Source organism: Gossypium hirsutum, chromosome A07, assembly GCF_007990345.1.
Source record: "Gossypium hirsutum isolate 1008001.06 chromosome A07, Gossypium_hirsutum_v2.1, whole genome shotgun sequence".
NCBI lineage: Eukaryota > Viridiplantae > Streptophyta > Magnoliopsida > Malvales > Malvaceae > Gossypium > Gossypium hirsutum.
The window spans coordinates 89,462,965-89,483,765 of record NC_053430.1 but is presented as its reverse complement, the minus strand read 5'-3'; the positions used below and the strand labels follow the sequence as shown (position 1 = coordinate 89,483,765).

Here is a 20,801-nt window from a genome sequence, read left to right as displayed (position 1 = left end):
GTTGGTTCGGGCATATTGCGCGACCCACTCATTCATCATGGTAAAGAAGGCTTGTTTAGCCCCCTCACCTTGATTATTCGCAGATGACTGAGGTTAAACAGGCGGCGTCCCTTGTGCAGGAGCAGCCGCTACGCTCTCAACGTCATCCGCTAGGGTTCTATCTTCACCGGGGTCCATTTACTAATCAAAACAAAAACATTTCAACCGTCGGAAGTCATCACACATTTAAACATTAACATTCGGCATGTATAGCTAGACTCATACGCGCTATGGTAGTCCTAGAACCGACTAAACCATAGCTCTGATACCAATCAAATGTAACACCCCGAACCCGAAACCGACACCGGAGTCGAACACGAGGTGTTAACTGACTTTAACCCCTTATAAAATTTATTTTCCAGACACTGCCCAATCTGTGTACTAGTCGTTTTAAAAATCATATCTTGAGTTTCGTAACTCGAAAATCAGTTTTGTGATTTTTCCCAGAAACTAGACTCATGTGCCCATCTATGTATTTTTTTCTAGAATTTTTGGTCGGGCCAATTAGTACAGTTTATTAGTCAAAGTCTCCCATGTTGCAGGGGTCGACTACACTGACCTTTGCCCATTACGACCTGGATATCTCCCTGCACGGGGCTTCAATACTGATGCCGTTTGTTTCTATGAAAACTAGACTCAGAGAGGAATCTGTACATATATGGTACGACCCCTAATTATCTCTGGTTAATTTATATTGAATTTCCAAAGTCAGAGCAGGGAATTCAGAAACCGTTCTGGCCCTGTCCCACAAAAATATGATTATCTCTTAATATACTGCCCATATGATCTTTTCGTTACTTCCTCATGAAACAGACTCATCGAGCTTCGATTACATAATTTATTCATCAATTAATTACACTCCTACTATTTTTAGTGATTTTTCAATCTCATGACACTGCTGCTGCCAGCATCTGTTACGAAAGTAACTAGGTCCATTTCATGCCTACCCTTGATCCAACTCAATCGAACCTTCGTGCCATTTTCGCATGGCTTAAAGTTTACATGCCAAAGTTCAAACACAACGTAATAGCTTATACATGCCAAAATGTTCTTCTAAGCCAACTAAGAAGAAGGTACCAAAACTTGCTATCCGGTGTGATGACTTCGATGACGGCCTGACCCCGCAAAAATAGATGAGTCCAAGCAACCTCGTGTTGGGTAAGACGGTTCCAACTCGGCTACTCGATGACCTTTTCTTTGCCTTTGCTCGATTCACCTCCTTTAACTCCTTGAGCTTAATCAATAATTTAACTAGTTTAACCACCTTGCCAAATATTTACAATCCAATTTCACATGTATATGTATGTTAGTATATTCGGCTAATAACCTCATGCAACTACCATATCATCAAAATCTAATCACCCATGCACATGCATTAGGTAAGTTACCTTTGCTAATTTTAAACCCAACATCACACAAGCTCTCAAGGGATGGCCGAATGCTTCTTTTGTTACCCAACTAATCATTCGACAATTTCATCCCCTTTGCCACCCTTTTATGCCTAATTATCTAAATCAAGATAAGATCATCAACATGCCTAACCATAGCCGAATGTGCAACATTAATCTATCACCTCTATCTCTTAAATACTATCAAGTTCATTTACTTCTAATTTCTTAAGTTCCACATCTTAATGCCCATTATACATAATCAAATTTAACATCATCTATATATTTACTCATATGGCCGAATATACATACCCCCATATAATATCATTTTCATTCCATTTAACACTTAATTTCCACCACATAATCACTTGGCCGATTTTGCTAGCATACAAGCCTATGACCGAATGTCCTTGACCTCTAGTCACCTAGATTTTTATTCTTTAAGCCTCATCCAACTCATATTTTTCATTGACAACCTCCTTAACTTCAATTTATTCACATCTTTAATCATGCTACATTCGACCATTATTTAACAATAATTCATGCATCCTTTTTATTAAACACTCAAAATCAACCATCTTCATACCTCATCACCAAAGACATCAAAATACCAACCAAGAATGTAACATTCATGGCCGAATATCATCTCCATCAATTAACAAAATTTGAACCATGGCTAGGTAGATTTTCACTTACAACTTAAAATATACATGAATCTCAAAGAATAATATCAAACATACCTTAGTCTAGCAAACCACCATAGCCGATTTTCTCAAGCTTTTTCCCCTTCCTTTCTTTCCTTTATTCGGCCAAGGATGTTCAAGAATGAACACTTTTTTTTTCTTTCTTCAATTCACGGCAACAAGGGGGTGAGACCATGTTATTTTTTTCCCATCACCCTTCCTTTCATTATTTAATTATCATGCTTATTATTTTATTTTCCTTACCATACATCACTAACACAACATGTTGGTGACATGTTTCCACCCATAGCATGGCCGGCCACTACATATTAGGGAGGGGGAATTTGACATGCAAGTCCCCTTTTTCTTCCACATGCACTAATAGGTCCTCATGCAATGACCTATCACATTTTAAAATTTTCTCATATAAGTCCTATTGACTAAATTCACATGCAATCGACTAAATCGAAGCTTGAAATTTTCACACATTCATGATTACATATTCTAGACAATAAACATCACATTCAAACCTTTCGGTGACTCGGTTTAGCGGTCCCGAAACCGCTTCCCGACTAGGGTTAATTTTAGGCTGTCACACATATAGTAGCAAAATATTAGATTTAAAGTCAGATTTAAACAATATGGACCCTATAGAGTGGCTAAACATGAATAACACATCAATATGGGCCTAGATAAAATATTTAGAAAATAGGCCCACATGTCCCAACATATGCTGGTGTAGCCCACATGGCCTAACTAACCCAGCCCATGTAGCGTCGACAATTCAACTTTTGGCATTATTTCGTTCACTATTTTTTGGGTTTTTCGTTACACATCTGAACGTTTCTGAACCTCGACGTAACATGTAACGCCCTAAATAAATTATTTTTGCTTTTGGAAGTATTTTGACATAAATGCATATTTCCTTCAGTGGTTAAGTGTTCTGGGTGTGTGTGGGAGGTCCTAAATTCAAGCCTTAGCTTTAGCAAATATTGTTATTTTGGGAATTAAGCCCTATCCTTGTTTTGTGGGCTTATATCTAATTGCCTGTAATTTCTTAACAGAAAGAGCCTACTGGTTCGAGTGGTAAGGGAGTTAGTGTGTTGGGTGTCATTTTTGCTTGGTTTCTTGATAGAGTCTTGATGGAGTGGGATTCTGAGAGGTTGGTTGTTAGTGGGTTAGTGGGGAGTAATTTGAGGGATTTGGAGATAACTGTTATTATTTTTATTCTTATTTTTCTATTTTCATTTTTTTGAATTTCTCAAAAATTCTTCCAAAATTTGACATCAATTGTAGTTCTCCACCATTTTGTCAACTCTCTTTTCTCGTTTTCCTTTTTTTTTGTCTTTCCACTAATCTTGGTACTTTCGGCTCTTGGATTTCGTGTACTGTGGTAAGTGGTGGTAAGTTTTGCTCAAGTTATAAGAGGGATTCTCGTGTAGTGTTGTTTTAAGATTGATGGTTTGTTTTCATTAGTCTAATTTATGGGTTTTGGCAGCAACGAATAGCGAAGAACAAGGCTCTCCTCTTACGAAATCGTAGTCGAAAGGTTCGGAGTGTTGGGGTAAGCAATAGACATTTGGTTTGAGTTATCGTTGGTTTGAGTTTTTGATTTAATCGTGTTTTAGGACTAATTTTGAACACTGATATATCGAATTTTAAGTTTTGGAAGGCTCGGGATAGTTTTTGCATCAAATCAATACCAGTGTGTACCCAAAACGTAAAATAACAAGAATTAGTAAAAGTTGAAAAACCTTACTGTTGATGCCACACGGGCATGTGGTAGCCCATGTACGAGAACACGGCCGTGCGGTCGACGAAGGCATGGTCGTACGCAGCACACAACCGTGTGGTAGTTGAGTATGGCCGTGTGGGCCACACAGGCTAGGCCTAGTTGGGCGTCTGGGCCACACGGGCGTGTAGATGCTTGGGCCAGGCCGTGTGAGCAACATGGGTAAGGCCAATCTGGGCGTGTGGGCCCAAATTTTAAAATTTCTCCTAGGGTCGCACGGGTCATCCCAATCGACTGTGGGCCTACTGTAGGGTCGGTAAGGGCCAACCAAACCCCAAAACTGTAGATCTGATAGACTGATAATCTGTTCTGAGTATGATTATGCCATGCATATATTATTATTCTAATATCTTTACATAGCATGTTGAGCATGTCTATTATGTTATTCTATATTTGTTCTGCATATAATTGTGGGGTGGGTTTTGTATTGATGAAGGAAGTGTTCAGTATGGCGATCATCTCCTCTTATCTGGCAGCTTGGTTGCAATATATCTGATACGTGTCGAAATGGCACAACTTGGTGTGTAGGGATGGGTGGGTATTTTTAACCCCACATGGTATGCTGGGATCAGAGATGGTGTGTAGATGATGGGGATAGGATCCTGATTGTCTAGTTCTGTTTACTGTATATGTATCTAAAATAGACTTGAGTCTGAATCTGTATTTGTATCTGTTTCTGACTGTGTATATGATTCTGTATGATTGCATGCTTAATTCTGCTAGGTTGCACGCTAAGTTTACGTAAACTCATATATGTTTTTGTCAGGTAATCCACAATCTTAGGTGGATCAGTGCAGCAGGGACTCGACGGTGACTACTCTTCCATAAAATTATTTAGATTTATTATTTGATGGTATTTAGTAATTTAGGATTTAATTTTGAGAGTTTGTAATTTTTGGGACTTTTTGGACTGTTTGGGTTTTTAACTTATTTTGGTTTGATATGCTCGATATGTTGCATGCTTGATAAAATATTTTACGGAAACAAATTTTTATGCCAAAAAGAGGTTTTCTAAAAATTCGAAACAGATTTTTAAAATGTTTTGGTTTTGTTTAAATTTTCGCTGTAATAAGTGTTTTGGCAAATGAAATGTTAAAATAATGTTTTCTGCAATAAACATGAAGGAATGTGACTTTTACCTTAGTGATTAGTTAATAGAATCAATATGTTTTCAAAACCCATTCCTTGTGACATCTCTGAATTGGGCCATAACGTCTAGGCCGGATTTGGGGTGTTACATTTAGTGGTATCAGAGCCAGGTTCAAAGCTCGGCTGTGAATTTTGGGTTTCAAAATTTTGTTTTATAGAAGAAGTGGTTTACACCGAATCTCTGGTGCCAATCTTGTAAGTATTTCTGAAATTTTGATAGAAAACTCTGAAAACACTGTAGTTAGTACTTTCTGAAACTGAACTGAATAGATGAGACTTAAATCTCTGGAAACAATACTAAACTTCTGATAATTTATGCATAAAACACCTGTTAATAAATAACTAGAATTGATGCATAAAACTTTGTAATATAGATAAAATTCGAATTACACTATGAGCACTAGTGAAACTCGCAAACGTGGTACTCGTCACCGTGGAAGGGGCCGTAGGGGGTTCGAGCTGAGTTTTCTTCATTGGGTAGTATGCCACATCTGGATATGAATGAGACACCAGTTTCGCCTGCTACTGAGACTGGGTCTCAGAGTAGCTTGGCTAGGGATGACGCACTATCTCAGGCCATACTTAGGATATTGAGAGGGTCGCTCGACCCCATTCTGAATCTGAGAGCCGAGGGTTGATAACTGAATGACTCTGGTCTAATGGAGCTGATCTGTTTAGGGGTGTCATTGGAGTCGCCCCTAGTGTGGCCGAATACTGGTTGGAGGCCACAGAGAGGATTATGAATGACTTAGACTGTGCTCCAAAGCAGAAATTTAAGGGTGCAGTCTCCTTGCTTCGCAATGAGGCATATCAGTGGTGGTTAATGGTTGAGGAGGGTACTCAGTCTGATCGTTTGACTTGGGATTCTTTAGGAACATATTTCAGAGTAAGTATGTGAGAGCGAGCTATATAGATGCTCGTAAGTGTGAGTTCATGAATCTCACATAAAGGGACAGATTTGTAACCGAGTATGAGGCTCAATTTCTAAGGCTAAGCTACTACACTTGAGGCATGGTGGCGCCTGAGTATGAGAGGTGCATTCGGTTTGAGGATGGACTGAAGGATAATCTGAGGGTACTGATTACTCTACAGAGGGAGCGTGAGTTCGCGGTTCTAGTTGAGAAGGCGAAGATCACCGAGGATGTTAAGCGCGTGGAGTGCCAGAACAAAGACTGTGAGAGAGGCAAGAATAAGAGGGATTCAGAGCCCTCTAGTTCTATTCTGAAGCCTAAGAAAAAGGCCAGATCTGATGGGCCTATTAGAGTCGAGGTTCTTGTTGCTCCTACTGGGATCTAGCCATGCAGTGACTGTGGTAGGCATCATCCGGACGAGTGCTGGAGAAGGATGGGTCTTGTCTAAGTTGTGGGTCATTAGAGCACCGTATCAGAGAGTGTCCATAGTAGGCAGATCAGATGCAAGTGTTAGCATTGGGTTCTGTACAACCTTAGAGGGCAGTTCAGTAGCCACTTAGGGGTTGTAGAGCGACTAGGGGTGGTAATGGTATGGGCCGTGGGTAGAGAGCACCAGCTAGAGGTACTAATCAGATAGAGGCGAGGCAACATGCACTTGTCTATGTTGCTCGACGCCGAGAGGACAAAGATGCTCCAGATGTTATCACCGATACGTTCTTAATTTCTGATGTGCCTTATACTACTCTTATAGACATAGGTTCTACACACTCCTATGTAGCTAGCACTGTATCTGAAAACTTGAGGGTTACTGTTGAGAGCACTTCTAGTGAGATCACTGTACTAAGTCCATTAGGGTAGTCTGTTCAGGTTAGTAAACTCTTTAGGGATGTTCCGTCAGAGGTGTAAGGGACTATTTTTCTAGCAGATCTGATAGAGCTTCTATTTGGGGAGTTCAACTTAATTCTAGGCATGGATTAGTTGGTCAATCACCGAGTTTGTTTGGACTGCGCGACTAAGAAGGTCATCTTGAGGACTAAGGATGATAGGGAAGTGGCTGTAATCGGTGAGCTTCGAGATTATCTATCCAATGTAATGCGCGTTCTTGTGGCTGAGAAACTGGTTCAAAAAGGGTATGAGGCGTACTTGGCTTACGCCAGTGTTTCTGATTCTAGGGACTCTTCTGTTAGGAATATCAAAACTGTAAGAGATTTTTGGATGTTTTTCCTAATGAGTTACTAGGTCTACCTCTGAATCGAGAGGTTGAGTTTGGGATTGAGCTTCTTCCGGGTATAGCTTCGGTGTTCATCACTCCTTACTATATGGCACCGAAAGAGCTTACAGAACTTAAGGCTTAACTACAAGAACTTTTGGATTGTGGTTTCATCCGTCCTAGTGTGTCTTCATGGGGGGGCACCAGTTCTGTTTGTTAAGAAAAAGGATGGGACTATGAGGATGTGTATTGACTATTGATAGTTGAATAAGTTGACTGTGAAGAATAAATATCAACTTCAGAGGATCAGTGACCTGTTTGATCAGTTCTAAGGGGCTTCAGTGTTCTCTTAGATTGATCTTCGATTTGGGTATCATCAGTTGAGGGTTAAAGAAGCTGATGTTCATAAAACTGTATTTAGGACTCGATATGGACATTATGAGTTCTTAGTTATGCCTTTTGGTTTGACGAATGCTCTGGCCACATTCATGGATCTGATGAACCGACTATTTTAGCCTTACCTGGATTAGTTCATTGTGGTCTTTATCAATAAAATTCTGGTTTACTCTAAGATTGAGGATGAGCATGACGGGCATCTTAGAGTGATACTTTAGATTCTCCGAGAAAATCAGTTCTACGCTAAGTTGAGCAAGTGCGAGTTCTGGTTACGAGAGGTAACTTTTCTAGAGCATGTGATATTTGCTGAGGGGATTCGAGTGGATCCGAGGAAGATAGAGGCTGTGCTGGATTGGAAATAGCCAAAGAACATATCTGAAATCTGTAGCTTTTTGGGTTTAGCAGGGTATTAACAGCGATTTCTGAGGTGTTCTCTCTGATTGCTGCTCCATTGACTAAGTTTCTGCGTAAGGGTATTTTGTCGAGTTTCGAGAAGCTCAAGTTTATGTTGCCTTAGGCTCCTGTTCTGATACAGCCTGAATCTGATAAGGAATTTATGGTATACAGTGATGCATTGCACGTTGATTTGGGGTGTGTTTTGATGCAGGATAGTAAAGTTGTAGCTTATGCTTCCCAGCAGCTAAAGACATATGAGGGAAACTATCCGACACATGATCTCGAGTTGGCTGTTGTAGTCTTTGCGTTGAAAATCTAGAGGCACTATCTATATGGTAAGAGGTGTATGATCTATACTGATCACAAGAGCCTCAAGTATCTCCTTACTTAGAAGGAGTTGAACCTTAGGCAGCGTCGTTGGATTGAACTATTCAAATATTATGACTGCACTATAGAGTGCCATCTTGGTAAGGCCAATGTGGTGGCCGATGCTCTAAGTCGTAGAGCAATGTCTGATTTGAGAATGATGTTTGCTCGCCTTAGTTTTTTTGATGATGGGAGTTTGTTGGCCAAGTTGCAAGTTAAGCTGTAACACCCCGAACTCATGGCCGTTACCGGAAATCGAACACGAGGTGTTACCGGCTTACTTCATTTATTTCCCCTATTTTTTTTGTTCCAGGCAAGCTGGCTACTGTATCATGGTCGCTTTAAAAATCATATTTTAAGTTATGAAACTCGAAATCCAATTCCGCAAATTTTTTCCGAAACTAGACTCATATATCTTTAAGGGGGAATTTTTTTAGAATTTTTGGTTGGGCCAATTAGTACAGTTTATTTGTTAAAGTCTCCCCTGTTTCAAGGTTCGACTACACTGACCTCTGTACCTTACGATTTAAATATCTCCGTGTACAGGGCTTCGATGCCTATTCTGTTTGTCTCTAATGAAACTAGACTTGATAATGAATTTGTACATATAAGGCACGACCTCTAATAATCTCGATAAAATTTACGGTGAATTTTATAATTCAAAACAGGGGATCCAGAAATCGCTCTGGCCCTGTTTCACAAGAATTTAATTAACTCCTAGCATTCAGCTCATATGGTCTTTTCGTTTCTTCCTTATGAAAATAGACTCATCAAGCTTCGATTTCATAATTTATTCATTATTTAATTCCATTTCTACTATTTTTAGTGATTTTTCAATCTCACATCACTGCTGCTGTCAGCATCTGTTACTAAAACAAACTATGCCTATTTCATGATTTTTCCTTGATCTAACTAATAATTCATCAAACATGTCACAATGTATGACCATGACTAGCCATGCCAAAGGCTAATCATCACCGAGCATCTCCCTACTACACTATTACCAAATCATGAATTTAACACCGAAAATAATCAGCCATGACCTATGGCATAATAACCGAGTAGGCCTCAACCAATACTCAACCAAAACCGAATTACCAAGACTTGTGTCCAAACATCATAGAACCAAATCCAACCGAACATTTATGCCATTTTCGCATGGCTAAAAGTTTACATACCAAATTTCAACAAAACATAATAGCCTATACATGCTGAAATGTTCTTCTAGACCAACTAAGAAGAAAATACCAAAAGTTGCTAGCCGGTGTGATGACTTCGATGACGGTCCCGAGTACGCAAAAAGTTGAGTCCAAGAAACCTAAAATAGGTGACAAGCAAACACCGAATGAGTATATAACTCAGTAAGTCATAAGCATTACACTACCATCCATTAATAAAATTTTCACAAGAGGAAACAACGAAATGAGGCTAAGTACTCCATCCATACCGAACTATGCCATAGTTTCTTAGACCTTACGATTCAATCTCATTCCAAGTCCTACATTGACATTTCATACGCTATTCAATAGAATAATTGAGGCATTTCCATACATCATTTTATTTTCGTTACAATCATATAACTAAACGAACTTTCACCTATTCCACGATGAACCTTATGTACGTGACTTCAATTATAATCATCACATAGGTTCAAAACTTACCACGCTCAACTCCAAATATAAACATAGCACCTATTAGCCATGAACTCAAGGTACTTACCCTTTCCGCTGTCCAAAATCGACTCGGTAAGGTCGCACCCTTAATATAAATAATTGATAGAAAATATATATATAGTGGGTTCGCACACATAGTGCTTAATAATCAACCACGCACACTTAGTGCCATGTACTTTAAACTCGCACACTTAGTGCCATGCATTTCAAGCCCGCACACTTAGTGCCAATCTCACAACCGTGAACACTTATTGCCCGCACACTTAGTGCTGAAAACCAGCCACTCTATACGCTTCACTTCCTTTTTACATTCGACAATTTCATCTCTACATACATATACATTTGTATACATTTCATCTCATTAAACACAATTGCATAGGTATTACGATCATTTAAATCAATACCAACTATATGCTTAATGACTTACCTTGTGTTGGGTAAAATAATTCCAAGTCGGCTACTCGATGACCTTCGATTTCCCGTTGTTGGACGCCTCTCCTTTAGGATCTTGAGCTTAAACAAATAAATTAACTCATTCAACCGCTTTGCTACATATATTGGTATTCACATTTTAATGATTTTATGACATACGAAACGGCATGGTAAAATTTTTATCTTGCTACCTTATGTTCTTAGCTATTCGGCTAATAACCTTATGCAATTACCATACTTTCAATAATCCAATCACATATGCATATGCATACTTGGACATTCGGCAATCACCTTTGCTAGTTTTTCCCATTTTTTTGTCAGTTATATATATACATAGTCCTAAGGTAATATCACGAACGGGCTTACATATATATGTATATATAGCCGAATATGCAAAGCTTAAACTCAACATCACATAAGCTCCTAAGTGATGGCCGAATATGTATATCTATATATATATATATCAACTATACTATTACTTTTAATTCATCTAATCACAAAATTTCATCTCATGAACACTTGACCCATTTCCCACAAAAATGAAACAACAACTAAAATGAACATCCCATTTTTACCCCATATGGCCGATTGCTTCATTTGTTACCCAACTAACAATTCAACAATTTCAACCTCATTACAACCTCTACCTATCCAATATAACATGAACACAATCCTCCACCCCTAAATTAGATTCGGCAATCACTTAAGCCATTTTAACCTCAACTTTCAAGTTAAAAGCAATTAACCACTCACCATATCCTACATTACTATCCATTTTAATGACATTAACACATCTACTAAGAGTTTCAAGCTTCTTGGCCGAATTTCAACCTCAAAATCCTAAGTCTAATATATAGGATAAGTAGAATTTGAACTAACCATCTCAAACATGCATAGATTTTCAAGAATCATTCAATACATACCTCATTCTAGCCATCTTCCAAGCCAAAATCAAATAACCAAATCTCCCTTCCTTCTCCTCACTCACGGCAATAGCCAAAGAAAAAAAAGATGAACACTCCCTCTTCCCTCCTTATTTTATTCATCTTTTCCTTTTTAATTCCTTTCTTTAATTTATTTTAATTTACTTACCAATATTAAATAATAAACAACATAAACTTGGAGGAATGGAACCATGCTTGGCCGGCCACTTAACATGAATTGGGAACTTTGCAATGCAAACCCAAACTTTCCTATTTTAATACTATTTGGTCCTTACTTATTTACCTATCATAATTTTCTAAGTCTCTCAACTAGATCCTTTCAAGCAAAATTCACATTCCTAAGATAAAATTAAAACATCAAATTTTTATACAAGTACTATCACACATATAAGATATGCAAATAAAATTTTAACTAAATTTTATGACTCGGTTTTGTGGTCCCGAAACCACATTCCGACTAGGGTCAAATTAGGGCTGTCACATAAGTTGACTTGGATTGATCAGATTCGAGATAGACAGTTAGTGGATAAGACTCTGGGTGTGCGGTTCCGACAGGTTGAGAGTGGTACTACTTCTAATTTTTAGTTGAATAATGATGGGGTTTTGTGTTTCCGAGGGCGGATCTATGTGCCGAATGATTTAGATTTGAGACAGTTGATTCTGAGGGAAGCGTATAGTAGCCCTTATGCTATGCATTCCAGTGGTAATAAGATGTATCGGGATCTCCATGAACTGTACTAGTTGCCAGGTTTGAAGCATGAGGTTACTGATTTTGTTGCTCAATGTCTGATGTGTCAGCAAGTTAAGGTTGAGCATCAGTTGCCTTCGGGTTAGCTACAAACCGTTAAGATTCCCTAATGGAAATAGGAGTGTGTGACAATAAACCTCGTTAGTGGGTTGCCCTTAACACCCATTAAGAAGGACTCAATTTGGGTCATCGTGGATCAAGTGACCATGTCAGCTTACTTCATTTCGATTCAGATGGACTATTCTCTAAGAAACTAGCGAAACTCTACATCTCTGAGATAGTTAGACTGCATAGGGTTCCTGTGTTGATCATTTCTGATAGAGATCCTCGCTTCACATCTCAATTTTGGAAAAATTTGCATGAGGATTTGGGTTTGAGGTTGGACTTCAGTACTGTGTTTCATTCTTAGACAGATGGTCAATTGGAGAGGGTGATTCAGATACTGGAGAACATGCTTCAGAGTTGCATGATTGATTTTTGAGGTAGTTGGGAGGATTATCTGCCGTTAGCAGAGTTCGCCTATAATAACAGCTTCCCGTTTAGTATTCAGATGACACCTTACGAGGCTCTGTATGGTCATAAGTGTCATACACCACTATGTTGGACTGAGTTTGGTAAACGTCGGGTTCTAGGTCCTGAGTTGGTTTTTGAGACTAAAGATAAGGTTCGATTGATTCGGGATCGTCTGAAAGCGACTTCTGATAGGCAAAAGTCTTATGCGGATCTGAAGAAGCATGATATTGAGTATTCTATGAAGGACTTCGTCTTTCTTAAGGTTTCACCATAGAAGAAAGTTCTAAGATTTGGCCATAAGGGCAAGTCGAGCCCTAGGTTCATTGGGCCGTATCGAATTTTGAAGCTCGTAGGATCAATCGCTTATCAGTTTGATCTACCTCTAGAGTTAGACCGTATCCACAATGTGTTTCACGTCTCGATATTGAGGCGATACTGGTCAAATCCATCTCACGTAGTCACTGTTGAGGAGATCAATGTTAGACCGTATTTGAATTTCGAAGAGGAGCCGGTTCGATTCTGGATCACGATGTCAAGGTTATGAGGAGAAAGTCCATTCCGTTCTTGAAGGTTCTGTGGTAGAATCATGGTACTGAAGAAGCCACGTGGGAACCTGAGGACTCGATGCGTCAGCAGTATCCTCATCTTTTTTGATCAGGTAAATTTTGAGGTCGAAATTTCTTTTAGGGGTACAGTTGTAACGCCCCAAATAAATTATTTTTGCTTTTGAAAATTTTTTGACATAAATGTGTATCTGCTTCAGTGTTTAATTGTTCTGGGTGTGTGTGGGAGGTCCCAATTTCAAGCCTTAGCTTTAGCAAATTTTGTTATTTTGGGAATTAAGCTCTATCCTTGTTTTGTGGGCTTATATTTAGTTGCCTGTAATTTTTTAATAGAAGGAGCCTACTGGTTCGAGTGGTAAGGGAGTTGGTGTGTTGGAGGTCCTATGTTCGAATCCTGCGAGAGCGTGGGTGTTATTTTTTCTTGGTTTCTTAATAGAGTCTTAATGGAGTGGGACATTTTGGACTGTTTGGGTTTTTAACTTGTTTTGGTTTGATATGCTCGATATGTTGCATGCTTGATAAAATATTTTACGGAAATGGATTTTTACGCCAAAAAGAGGTTTTTTAAAAATACAAAACGGATTTCTAAAATGTACTGGTTTTGTTAAACTTCTGCTGTAATAAGTGTTTTGGCAAATGAAGTGTTAAAATAACGTTTTCTGCAATAAACGTGAAGGAATGTGAGTTTTACCTAAGTGATTAGTTAATAGAATTAACATGTTTTCAAAACCCATTCTTTGTGACATCTTTGGATTCGGCCATAACGTCTAGGTCGGGTTTGGGGTGTTATATAACAGCACACTTCTACAACCAAAAATTATCGTTTCAACATGAACAATGAACGATGATATACAAAATTCAATGAATCAATCGACCACAATCATAATAACAGGCCTTAACAAATCAAAACTCGGCCTTTCGACATTTAATCACTTACCCCAAACAGTAACGACGATCCTACAAATCTTCTAAATCACTAGAAAAACATCGTTCACTCAGCAACTTCTCCTAACAGTAAATGAAACAATTATAACAAAGAATACATTTCTAACAACAATGGTATTCTACAACAAAACACAAAACCTTATCGAACCACTACACGTTTTAAGAACGACTCCACGAAACAAGAGTCACAATGAAGAATAAAAAGAAGACACGATCGACTAAGAAATTTTTGCTGAAAAGGCAAAGTAAAATCAGCACAAAGTTATTTATTGTAACCAAGAGAAAGAGAGAAGAAAGAAATTTGAGAAGGTTTTCCTAAAAGTAATTAATGTGAAAAACAAAATGAGTGTTTTGGGGGAAAATGGAGAGGTGGACGATTGAGTGGGAGAAATTTTTTGGATAATTTTTTAAAAATAGATTTCCACTAAATTCCACCAACTAACCACCCATCAAACTTCTAGATTCTGAATTCAACTCAAATACTACTACATGGGTGACACACTAGGGAATTAGCAAAAATTATTCCCATTTTACTCACGCAAGGATTCAAACATAGGACCAAAAGGTAAACTGAAGCCTTACCACTAAACCAGCAAACTCATTCTACTATCAATTGCGTGAAATTAATTTTCAAGCCAAATATTCAAAGATAGGGGTTTAGGCAAAAATAAAAATGCAAGGAAAAAATTTTGAACTCAGAACCTCTCACACATAAGCACAACACTTAACCACTAAACCAAATCACTTCACTTGACAAAATTTTCATAATCTTAACTCAAAATCAGGATGTGACCACTCTTGGTTTCACTAACCCAATTTCTGCTAACCCAGTTGTAGGGATGTGATAACTCTCCTCTTTTTAAAAGAATTTCATCCTCGAAATTCTCAATGTCACACCATTCACTTAACCACAAAAACTGAAGTTCCTCATTCCAAACTTACCACCACACTATCGCTCCACAACTCTAATTTTGATGCAATTCTGACAATATATCACTCCCATCCAGAAAGTATTTCTAACGAACTTTTTATGAACTATCTCAGATTGTCTCCAGAAACTTTTTATAGAAATATCACTAACGATTCTTTTACCCTAGATTCTCAAAAACACCATTGAAAACAAACACTTGGATACTGATCATGAGGTTTCGTGATAGGTTTTAAATATTTATAATTACTCGTTCTTGAACTAACTATTATCGCGATGTAGGCAAGTGTACCTATCAAACAGTAGGATAGTTTTAGCAAGACCGGATTGTCGAACCCAAGGGAACTAAAAGTGCTAGTAATGGCTGTCTTTTTATTATCTAGCCTAAGAATAAAGAAGTTTTGTTTTAATTAACTAATTCTCTAAACTAAGAACGCACAGAGAAAGGAATTGGGGAATTGCTTTTGGGGAAAATCGATTGACTTAAGACAATACCTAAGGCAAAATCCACCTAGCCTTTACTTATTATTCTGGCTCCGAATCGGATGATTTATTCATTCAACTTGTTCCGTAGAGATCCCTAAGTTATGTTATTATCCCTATTCAAGACTAATAACGTCTAATCCCTAGATTGAATAACCGAGACTTTTCTCTAATTAACACTCTAGGGTTGCATTAACTCGATCTATGGATCCCCTTATTAGGTTTCACCCTAATCCGGCAAAATCTGGTCACTCTATTTCTAGGCGCACAATCAACTCTGCTTAATTATGACAAATGTACTCTTAGACAGGGTGTATTCCTCCTCTGAATAAGAGCTTATCTTGAATCAATATCCTGGGATATCAAAACAAGAATTAAGAACACATAATTAAGAACAAGTTAAATATTTATCATACGATTCAGAAAATAATAACAAGATTCATCTTAGGTTTCATTCCCCTTAGGTATTTAGGGGTTTAGTTCATAACTAAATAAGAAAACATCTCAGAAGACTAAAGAATACAAAACATAAAGAAAACCCAAAACTTCTGAAGGGAAATTGAGGATAGATCTTCAGTTTTGATGATGAATCCGACTTCCGAGATGGATCAATCGGCTTCCTTGGAGTAACTCCTTACTCCCCCTTCTCCGTCTCTCTTTTTTTTCCTCCTCTAGGGTGTATTTATAGGCTTTGGAATGCCTAGAGGCCCTCAAAATTAGCCTTTTCTGAATTGGACTCAACTTGGGCTCCGCAGGGACACGCTGGGACACACGCCCGTGTTCGATTACTTCAGGCCGTGTTCGAGCCTACCAAATTGACACGGCCGTGTGGTCTGCCCATGTGAATCGTGCTTCGATTCTTCCAGGTTAGCACGGTCGTGTGGGCTGTCCGTGTGAGGAAGTCCAGGCCGTGTTGAGTTCGTACTCTAGCCCATTTTCTCTGTTTTTGGCCCGTTTCTCATTCCTTTCGCTCTCCTAAGTATAAAACATGAAATTAAAGCATTAAGAGCATCGAATTCACCAATTCTAATGAGGAATCATCCATAAAATGCATTAAACATGGGGTAAAAATATGTATAATTTACGATTTATCAAATACCCCCACACTTAAGCATTATAATTTACGGTTTATCAAATACCCCCACACTTAAGCATTTGCTTGTCCTCAAGCAAAATCCTCAACTCAGAATCAAAATAAATTCTTCTCAACTTACAATTCATATCGATAATATCTCAATATAATCCACAAGTAATCATACATTAAGAATTCAACTAAAAGAACATAAAATTTTCAAACATTCCAAGTTGAGTATTTAATCATGCAAACATAGGTCTCTCTCCGCATCTAAGTAGTTACCTTTGATTCAGAATATCACAAAGTTTCACATCCTCACAAAAGATTCACTCAAATCACTCGAGGTGTTTAAAGACAATAAATGAAGCACTCAATAGTCAATAATGAAAAGTCATTACCATAGGCTTGTATGAAAATCAAATCTCTACCACTATAATTTAAGATGATACATCAATCAAAATGTCTTTAGAGGGTTGTAATGAGGCTTGGTTAGGGAGTGTGGTCACAAGCTGAAAGAAATGGTTAGAATCGAGATTGAATTGAAAAATTACCTAACTAGAAAAAGAGTTAATCTTTACTTGCGTACAACAGAGCTTCTTCTCAGAATATGAAATTACAGATATGTATACATAGTTTTTTTTTAAGAACAAGTTAAATAAAAAAACATAAACTAATTATTAAGAACAAGACATAGCTAAGCAATTCATTCAACTCAAATATCGACAAAAATAGGGGTCAATTTAGAGGATTTCAACAATAATGGGTTAAGGGTTAACATTAAGGGTAATACAAGAAATGGTCTTGTTAGCCTCAAGGGGGTTTACTAGGGGTTAATCGTGGAGGTAGGCTTTTCATGGCATGAGTGGGTTAATCCTAAGTGCCTTAATCATTTTAACATATCAAATCAAATGGTGTGGTCTCGACATGCATAATCAAGCAAGTTCTAGAATAACAGTTCAATATTGACGCACTCAAAGTAATAATAAAAGTGAGCATGAAAGAATTGATAGATGCTCAAAAGGCTCAAAAATCTCACAAAAATTATGGCTTTTTGATGTTTAGACTCGTGAATTCCAATTCAAAGTAATACCTAGTCTTGGGAAAATAACCTATAATTTTAAATTCTTAAAAACGAACTCATCATGCTTGATTCTCTAATGTCTTTAAGTTCAAACAATCAATGCATAAAGGCCTATGTTTTAGTTCAAGATATATCAATCAAAATCATAAACCAATCAAAATTTATCCTAAATATGATATGAGAGCCTTTCAAGAGAACAAGGCAATCATTAATAAATACCCCCCACACTTAAGATGTACATTGCCCTCAATGTACAAAGATAGATATTAGAGTATAAAAATAAGATAGGGGGAGGAGTGAAACTTCCTGTAATAAGAACGGATGATATCTTTCGATTGGCAAGATCGAGTATTGAAGATAACTCTGGATGGTAAGCTTGACTCTGAAGGTAAGCCGTTTTTCGAAAAGGAAAATAAATGAATCTTAAAAATGAATGAATCTTAAAAACTTAATAAAAGAAAAATAAAATAAGATAATTATTCTAATTTTTCAAGTGGCATGGCCGGGACACACGCACGTGTGCGCCGTGGCTCGGCCGTGTTTGTCGCGAATTAAGATGTCGCCACACGGTCTTCTCGCACGCCTGTGTATATAGGCCGTGTCGCTACATGATCGTGTCACACAGCCGTGTCTGGCGTGGTTCGCTTCTCCCACGGTCGTGAGGTTTTCACATGCCCGTGTCATTCTAACAGTGTTGTCCACGGGTGCTAGACACGGGCGTGTCTCACGCCCGTATTTATTTGGCAGATTTGACCACGGCCATGTTGCACGGCCGTGGCGTTTTATCACAGCCCGTGTTTGGGGAAATCTTTTGCCTTGTTTTCACTCGGCCTTAGGCACGCCCGTGTGCTTGGTCGTGTTTCTGTGGAAACACTTGTATTCAAGATTTTTATTAGTATGTTAGGAGTTAAATACCAAAATTTAAAGAAATTAATAATGTTAGTGCTCGGGTTGCCTCCCGAGAAGTGCTTATTTATAGTCTAAGCTCGACTTACCTATTTAGTGAATGGTCACGGTGGTTTGAGTTTATACTTCTCATTCCTGCTATCAATCTCATCAAAATAAGGTTTTAATCGGGTGTTGTTTACCTTAAAAGTGTTGAACTTGGGATGACTGACCTCCACTGTACCGAATGGAAAAATACTAAATACCGTAAAAAGGATTTCCTTATTCGGTGTGGTAATGACAATGTGGGGATCTGCGGCATCTAATAAGACCTTATTACCAACCTTAAGTTGATTTGGAGAGGTATCGAACTCCTTCTGGCATAATTTTGGTTTATCGTGTGTTTTTGGTTTATGTGCTCGCCATTCGTCTAACTCCTCTATCCGTAGCCTTCGTTCTTCATGAATGTGTCCTCTATCATTGTTGGAACATGGCTCGTGAACTTCTTTGAAACTCAACTTCTGCAAAGCAGGTTGTGTCATATTGTCAGTTTTAGTAGACTGGTGTGGACCATTACCTTCAATGTTCGATGTGATGCCAGAATTACGAGCTTGAAGGGTGATCGTTTTGTCTCCCACACGAAGTGTAAGCTCACCTATGCCAACATCAATAATTGTTTTAGCAGTTGCTAAAAAGGGCCTCCCTAAAATCAAAGGGGTGTTATTATCCTCTTCTATGTCTAGAACAATAAAGTCAATGGGAAATATGAACTTATCTACTTTCACTAGTACATCTTCAATAATACTCCTAGGAAATCTTATAGTTTTATCTGCCAATTGAATGTTCATCCTAGTTTGTTTAGGTTTCCCAAGACCTAGTTGCTTAAACATTTTGTAAGGCATGACGTTAATACTAGCCCCTAAATTAGCTAATGCATGATTTATATCTGAACTACCAATTAAGCAAGGAATTGTAAAACTCCCTGGATCTTTCAATTTGTGGGGTAGCTTATTCTGTAGAATAGCTGAGCAGACTGCATTTAGCTCTACATGCGACGCTTCGTCCAACTTCTGCTTATTTACTAAAAGCTCTTTTAAAAATTTCATTACATTCGGCATCTGCGACAGAGCTTCAATAAACGGTAAGTTAATATGTAATTTTTTCAAAAGTTTAAGGAATTTACCGAATTGTTCATCCGAGCGGTCTTTCCTTGTTGCGTTAGGGTATGGGACACGAGGTTTATGTTCTTCATTCACTGTTTTGTTATGACTTACCTCACTTTTACCTTTGCTCACCACAGTTTCTTGCATCAATTCTAGCTCAGGCGCAATGAATCCTTCCTTATCTTGAGTACTAATTGTGTTGAGGTGTTCCCTTGGGTTAGGTTCAGTATTACTTGGTAAGCTACCTTGTGGTCGTTCGGAGATTAGTTTGGATAGGTGGCCTATCTGAGTTTCGAGTCATTGGATTGATGCTTGTTGATTTTTAAGTGCTGTCTCGGTATTTTGGAAACGGGTTTCTGACACCGAGATGAATTTAGAGAGCATCTCCTCAAGGTTCAGTTTCTTCTCTTGTTGATAAGGTGGCTGTTGAAAACCCTGAGGATTTCGTGGCTTTTGATTCCCTCGACCACCCCAGGAGAAATTTGGGTGGTTCCTCCAACCTGCATTATAAGTATTACTGTATGGGTTATTTTGAAATCTAAAGTTATTGTTACCCATATAGTTGACTTGTTTCTCTTTGGTTGTAGGATTGAAGGATTGATATTCTGTATGCACACCTCCCCCACTTGAGTCACACGTCATTACTGGATGTACCTGCGTAGAACCAAGTAAACCATCAATCTTTTTATTGAGAAGTTCTACCTAATTTGACAGCATAATAACTGAGTCGACGTTATAAACGCCTATTGTTTTTGTTGGCTTAGTCCTCATGACTTGCCACTGATAGTTATTTAGTGACATTTCTTCAATAAATTCATAAGCCTCTTCAGGTGTTTTGTTGTTGATAGTTCCTCCAGCAGCTGCATCAATTATCTGTCTTGTCGCGGGATTCACACCATTGTAGAACGTTTGAACTTGTAGCCATAGAGGTAACCCATGGTGAGGGCACCTTCACAATAGATCCTTGTATCTCTCCCCTGCATCGTAAAGTGTTTCTAAGTCCATCTGCACAAAAGAAGAGATATCATTACGTAACTT

At 38.3% G+C, this 20,801-nt stretch overlaps 1 non-coding gene across 1 annotated transcript; it reads left to right on the top strand.

Annotated features, from left to right (window-relative positions):
• Positions 1 to 20,694: 20,694 nt before the first annotated feature.
• LOC121203876 (small nucleolar RNA R71) lies at positions 20,695 to 20,801 on the top strand. The gene has a single exon (XR_005898809.1). It is a non-coding gene; the product is annotated as a small nucleolar RNA R71 (small nucleolar RNA).